Source organism: Heterodontus francisci, chromosome 34, assembly GCF_036365525.1.
Source record: "Heterodontus francisci isolate sHetFra1 chromosome 34, sHetFra1.hap1, whole genome shotgun sequence".
NCBI lineage: Eukaryota > Metazoa > Chordata > Chondrichthyes > Heterodontiformes > Heterodontidae > Heterodontus > Heterodontus francisci.
The window spans coordinates 39,055,462-39,062,660 of record NC_090404.1 but is presented as its reverse complement, the minus strand read 5'-3'; the positions used below and the strand labels follow the sequence as shown (position 1 = coordinate 39,062,660).

At 46.5% G+C, this 7,199-nt stretch overlaps 1 non-coding gene across 1 annotated transcript; it reads left to right on the top strand.

Moving 5' to 3' along the window:
- Nucleotides 1-5,769: 5,769 nt before the first annotated feature.
- trnas-uga (transfer RNA serine (anticodon UGA)) lies at nt 5,770-5,853 on the top strand. The gene has a single exon. It is a non-coding gene; the product is annotated as a tRNA-Ser (tRNA).
- Nucleotides 5,854-7,199: the final 1,346 nt, after the last annotated feature.

The following is a 7,199-nucleotide window of genomic DNA, read 5'->3' as shown; positions in this document are numbered from 1 at the left end:
AGTCTAAGGATACGGGGTAAACCATTGCTCAGTGACACTCAGTTTGGGTTCCGCCAGGGCCACTCAGCTCCTGGCCTCATTATAGCCTTGGTTCAAACATGGACAAAAGAGCTGAACTCAAGGGGTGAGGTGAGAGTGACTGCCCTTGACATCAAGGCAGCCTTTGACTGAGTATGGCATCAAGGAGCCCTGGCAAAACTGAGGTCAAGGGAAATCAGGGGGAAAGCCCTTCGCTGTCTGGAGTCATACCTGGTGCAAAGGAAGATGGTTGTGGTTGTTGGAGGTCAATCATCTGAGCTCCAGGATATTACTGCAGGAGTTCCTCAGGGTAGTGTCCTAGGCCCAACCATCTTCAACTGCTTTATCAATGGCTTTCCTTCAATCATAAGGTCAGAAGTGGGGATGTTCGCTGATGATTGCACAATGTTCAGCACCATTCGTGACTCCTCAGATACTGAAGCAGTCCGTGTAGAAATGCAGCAAGACCTGGACAATATCCAGGCTTGGGCTGATAAGTGGCAAGTAACATTCGCGCCACACAAGTGCCAGACAATGTCCATCTCCAACAAGAGAGAATCTAACCATCTCCCCTTGACATTCAACAGCATTACCATCGCTGACTCCCCCACTATCAACATCCTAGGGGTTACCATTGACCAGAAACTGAACTGGAGTAGCCATATAAATACCATGGCTACAAGAGCAGCTCAGAGGCTAGGAATCCTGAGGCGAGTAACTCAGTTTCTGACTCCCCAAAGCCTGCCCACCATCTACAAGGCATAAGTCAGGAGTGTGATGGAATACTCCCCACTTGCCTGGATGGGTGCAGCTCCAACAACACTCAAGAAGCTCAACACCATCCAGGACAAAGCAGCCCGCTTGATTGTCACCCCATCTACAAACATTCACTCCCTCCACCACCGACGCACAGTGGCAGCAGTATGTACCACCTACAAGATGCACTGCAGCAATGCACCAAGGCTCCTTAGACAGCACCTTCCAAACCCGCGACATCTACCAACTAGAAGGACAAGGGCAGCAAATACATGGGAACACCACCACCTGCAAGTTCCCCTCCAAGTCACACACCATCCTGACTTGGAACTATATCGCCGCTCCTTCACTGTCGCTTGGTCAAAATCCTGGAACTCCCTTCCGAACAGCACTGTGGGTATACCTGCACCAAATGGACTGCAGCGGTTCAGGAAGGGAGCTCACCATCACCTTCTCAAGGGCAATTAGGGATGGGCAATAAATGCTGGCCTGGCCAGCGTCGCCCACATCCCATGAATGAATTTAAAAAAATTCAGGACTGAGATGAGTAGACGTTTCTTCACCCAGAAAGTGGTGAACCTGTGGAATTCGCTCCCCCAGAAAGCAGTTGAGGTCAAAACATTGTATGTTTTCAAGCTCTTGGGCTCAAAGGGATCGATGGATGTGGGGGAAAAGCAGAAACAGATTAGTGAGTTGTATGATCAGCCATGATCAGAATGAATGGCGGACCAGGCTCGAAGGGCCGAATGGCCTACTCCTGCTCCTATCTTCTATTCTTCCATTTTAAAAGGCAGATGGTTGTGTTGTTGGGCGTCAATCATCTCAGCTCCTGGACATAATTGCAGGAGTTCCTCAGAGTCTTGTCCTGGACCCAATCAACTTCAGATTCTTCATCAATGACCGTCCCTCCATCACGAGGTCAGACGTGGGGATGCTCGCTGATGATTGCACTATGGTTGGTACCATTCTCGACTCCTCAGACACTGAAGCAGTCCATATGCATATGCAGCAAGGCCTGGACTACAGTCAAGCTTGGACTGATAAACGGCAAGTTACAGTCACACCTCACAATTGCTGGACAATTTTCATCCCCAACAAGAGAAATTCTAAACATCTCCCCTTGAAGTTCAACGGCATTATCATCGCTGAATCCTCCACCATCAACATCCTGGGGATTAGCCTTGCCCAGAAACCAGGAACAGCGATAAACATACTGTGGCTGCAAGAGTGGGTCCGGGGCTGGAAATTCTGCAACTCATCTTCTAACTCCCCAAAACCTGTCCACCATCTAGAAGGCAGAAGTCAGGGTGTGATGGAATGCTCTCCACTTGCCTGCATGATTTCAGCCCCAAACACACTCTGAAGGTTCAACAGCATCTAAGACGAACCAACCTGCTTCATCATCACCCTATCCACCACATTAAACATTCACTTGCTCCACTATGGTGCACAGTGGCAGCAGTTTGTACCATATACATGATGTACCGCAGCAACTCACCAATGCTCCTTTCACAACTGCTTGCAAACCTGCAACCAGTATCACTTCGAAGGACAAGAGCAGCAGATGCATGGGAACACCGCCACCTGCATGCCTCCCTCCAAGTCACACAGCATCCTGACCTAGAACTATATTGCTGGGTCAAAATGCCGGAATTCCCTCCCTAACATCACTGTCTGAGTGCCTCCCCATATAGACTTCAGCGGTTCAAGAAGGCAGCTCACCATCACCTTCCCAAGCACAATTACTGATGGGCAGTAAATGCTGGCATTGCCAGGGACTCTCATATCCCAATAAGGAATAAGAAAAATAATGGGTAATTATCTGAAGAGATACATTTGCAGAGCTATGTTGAAAATGCAGATGTGTTGGACCAGCTGAGTTGCTCTTGCAGAGAGCCAGGATGCACAAGAAAGGCCATAGGATCTCCTTCTGTACTGTAACAATTTTGTTATTCTATTCTATTCTGTTGTAAAAAGAGAAATTTGGCTTCAACTGCACAATATGCTGGTTAGACCATACCTGGAATACTGTGTATAGTTTTGGTCGCAGCACATTATAAAGGATACACATTGGCCTTGGAAACAGGGCAGTGAAATTTCACCAGAATGCAGCCAAGGCTCTAATGGTTAAATTATGAGATGTGATTAATTAAAATAGGCTTGCATTCCATAGACTTTGGGAGGTTAATGGGTGATTTGATTGAGTATTTTAGGATCAGGAAATGAATGAGGAGGGTAAATAGAGAGAAACGTCTTTTTCACTTGATCATTGTGGACAGGAAGCTAACTAGTAAAATTGTACTCAATTTTAAATGGTGAGGGAGCATTCCTTTTCTCCCAGTGTGCACATTCTGTCATCATGCCCAGGGATGAGGAAATTCAGTTATGTGGAGATTCTGGGCACGTGGCGGCCAAATACAAAGCAGCTGCAAGCAGGAAGGCCACCAGACAAAGGACTGGAAGGAGAGTAAGTGCTGCAACATCTGTGATGAGGACACCTGGACAGGACCTACCCAAAACGCAGCCTCAGTTACACACAGGCAGAAATAATCTAGGAGGAACAGGAGGAAGGAACAGCAAACATGTCTGCTGCAAAGTTCCAAAATGTGAACCACATTGACTCACACAGAGTGAACAGTCATAAACACCAAGAGTGACGAAAGCCGAAAGAGAGACAGCCAGGACAAAACAGTGCCACTAATTTGGCTGAGTTCTGTTTCATTTCTGACTTCTTAAAATTTATTTCATGGGATATGGGCATCGCTGGCAAGACTAGCATTTATTGCCCATCCCTAATTTCCCTTGAGAAAGTGGTGGTGAGCTGCCTTCTTGAACCACTGCAGTCCATGTGGTGTCGGTGCACGGACAGTGCTGTTAGGGAGGGAGTTCCAGGATTTTGATCCAATATCAGTAAAGGAACGGTGATATATTTCCAAGTCAGGTTGGTGTGTGGCCTGGAGTGGAACTTGCAGATAGTGATGTTCCCACTCATCTGCTGTCCTTGCCCTTCCAGGTGGCAGAGGTCACGCGTTCGCAAAGTGCTGTCGAATTGCAAAGTGTTGTTAAAGGAGTTGTGGTGAGTTGCTGCAGTGTATCTTGTAGATGATACACACTGCTGCCACTGTGCTTTGGTGGCAAAGGGAGTGAATGTTTGTGGTGGTGGATGGGCTGCCAATCAAGTGGGCTGATATGTCCCGGATGATGTTGAGCTTCCTGAGTGCATCTCCAATATCATTCAAGTAAGTGGAGAGTATTCCATCGCACTCCTGACTTGTGTCTTGTAGATGGCGGACAGGCTTTGGGGTGTCAGGTGTTGGGTTAATCACTGCAGAATTCCCAGCCTCGGACCCGCTGTTGTAGACATAGTATGTATGTGGCTAATTCAGTTCTGTTTCTGGTCAATGGCATCCCCCAAAATTGTTGATAGTCGGGGTTTCAGTGATCATAATTCCATTGAATTGGGGTTCCATTCCCAATGCGGTCATAATTTGTGTTCTGTCGGTGACCAATGGTGCACCACAGGGATCGGTGCTGGGACCCTTGCTGTTTCTTATATCAGCAGAAAAGCTGCTCAGGTGGAAAGTCCAAAATAAAAGCATCACATGTTAGAAATATTCAGCAGATCAGGCAGCTTATGTCGAGAAATCCTCTTCACTGAAAAAGATCTTTCTCAAACAATTGTGTTAGACTATCACAGCTGCTTCAGTGGGACTGTGAATGTATAATGGTGAATACTCTGTGTTGTGGTCACAGCAACTCCAAATCCAGACAGAGCTTGCTTTATGTCTTAAACCGGCTGCTGCACCAACTAATGGAATGCAACAAATAACCAATCCTTACTTCTTGAAAATGAATTTCTTCTTGATGGAGAAAAAAAACTACTGTCTCCTTTTACAGTATTTCACTTACACATGCCTGTGCTTCACGTTCCAACATTCAAACCCGCCCCTTCTCTCAGATTATTCCTTCCACTATTAACACTGACTTGCTTCCATTTCATTTCACTGCGGCTTAGCTGACTGTAACACTCACTTTCACGGTCTTAAAGCGGTTAACATCGCTCGGTTACCACCGCTGTTTCGAGGCTGCACACGTTCCATTCACACCAATGTTCATTTGGGCCTTGAACTGAGTCTATACACTTAGGTCCGACCGCTCGGCAGACACATGCTACAAAAGCAGGGCTGGCCTTTGGAAGGCCAGCGGTGGGTTGTTGACAATATTTCTTTGAGGAATCTTCTTTGCCAAGGGATGTGAATTGATGAACTGGGTTTTGTTTTCATGGCAGATGATGTTTTTCTCATGAAATGTGTTCTGTGATGAATTAATGGAGAAAGAAACTGGAACACACTACCTGAAGGGGTGGTAGCGGCAGGAATACTCACAACATTTAATAAGTATTTAGATGAGCACTTGAAACGCCATAGCATACAAGGCTGCGGGCCAAGTGCTCGAAATGGGATTAGAATAGATGGGTGCTTGATAGCTGGCACAGATACGATGGTCCGAAGGGCCTATTCCTGTGTTGCATAGCTGTATCACTCTAAAGTTGATGAGGGTAGTGGTAATGTGATTGATGTTGTGGAGATGGACTTTAAAAAGCATTTGGTGAAATACCACATAATCAACTTGTTAGAAAAATTAAAGTGATGGAATTAAAGGACCAGTGGCAGCGCTGATACATAATTTTCTGAGGTCCATAAAACAGAGAATAGCGAGAAGAGAAGAGGACTGATTTCCAGGGTGATGGGGAAAAGCTGGATTGTGGGATTAAACTGACTGATTTTTCAAAGAGCCGGTGCAGGCTCAGCGGGTCGAGAGGATTCCTTCTGTGTTGTAAACTACACTGATTCCATCATGGGAATTTTAACATACACTGGGAGATGCAACTCAACTCAAGGCTCAAAGACAATGATTCCCCAGAATATGTCTAATTTCAGCAATTGTCTAATGCATTGTACCAATGATTTAATTAGAAGAGCGAATAGCATCTGAGCTGTGATGGCCGAGTGGTTAAGGCGTTGTTCTTGAAATCCAATGGGGAATTTCCCTGCGCAGGTTCAAACCCTGCTCGCAGCGGCTTTGTGTCGTTTTTCTTGAGTTGACTGCTCACTTTGCTGGTTGGAAATGTTCAAATGTCTCAGTATCGATCAGAGATCGTGGATTTGTCATAAACTGAACAAAAGGCAAAAAATGTGTGAGAAATAAACAAACAAATCAGCCTGTTGAAGGTGTAGAAATGGGAAAAGCAGCTAATATTGAAAGGCGTGGGTGAGCTTCACTGGTGTTCGAGTGGTGTGGGCTCAATGCATTCACTCTCGCATTCTGGGTTCGATTCCTGGTCAGAAAGTAATCAGTTTTTTTACTGTGATGACAACTCTCACAAACGTGACTGACATTAAAAAGAAACAGCAAATGGTTCGCAACTCTGCCGGTCATAGAGTTATACAGCAGAAAAACAGGCCCTTCGGCCAATCGTGTCTGTGCCGGTCATGAAGAAACTAACTATTCTAATCCCATTTTTCAGCACTTGGTTTTTTTTTTATTTCCAAAATATACTTTATTCATAAAAATCTGTGAAAATTACATTGCCAAACAGTTTCCAAACAGCACCAAAAAATACAAACATTGCAAGGGAGATCAGTTTCCTTCAATACTGTCATGAGTTTCTTCCCAACCCTTCTGTTTCACAATTGTCATGTCAATTACAGTTTTACATTTACAGCAATTGAGAATATTAACGATACAGTTCGAGGGGTTTCTCATTGATCCAGCCCCTCAGTCCAGCTTGGTGGGGGAACCTGACACTGTGGTCTTTCCCCATTGAGCCTTTGCTGCGGCTGCCCCAAGCTTTTGTGCGTCCCTCAGCACGTAGCCCTGGACCTTGGAATGTGCCAGTCTGCAACATTCGGTGGTGGACAACTCTTTGCGCTGGAAGACCAGCAAGTTTCGGGCAGACCAAAGGGTGTCTTTCACCGAATTGATAGTCCTCCAGCAGCAGTTGATGTTTGTCTCGGTGTGCGTCCCTGGGAACAGCCCGTAGAGCACAGACTCCTGTGTGACAGAGCTGCTTGGGATGAACCTTGACAAAAACCACTGCATTTCTTTCCACACCTGCTTTGCAAAGGCACATTCCAGGAGGAGGTGGGCGACCATCTCTTCCCCACCACAGCCAACGTGGGGGCACTGTGCGGAGGGGGCGAGACTTCGGGTGTGCATGAAGGATCTGACGGGGAGGGCCCTTCTCACCACCAGCCAAGCTACGTCTTGGTGCTTGTTTGAAAGTTCTGGTGATGAGGCATTCCGCCAAATGACTTTGACGGTCTGCTCGGGGAACCATCCGACAGGATCCACCGTTTCCTTTTCCCGTCGGGCCTTGAGGACATTCCGTGCAGACCACTGCCTGATGGACCGGTGGTCAAAGG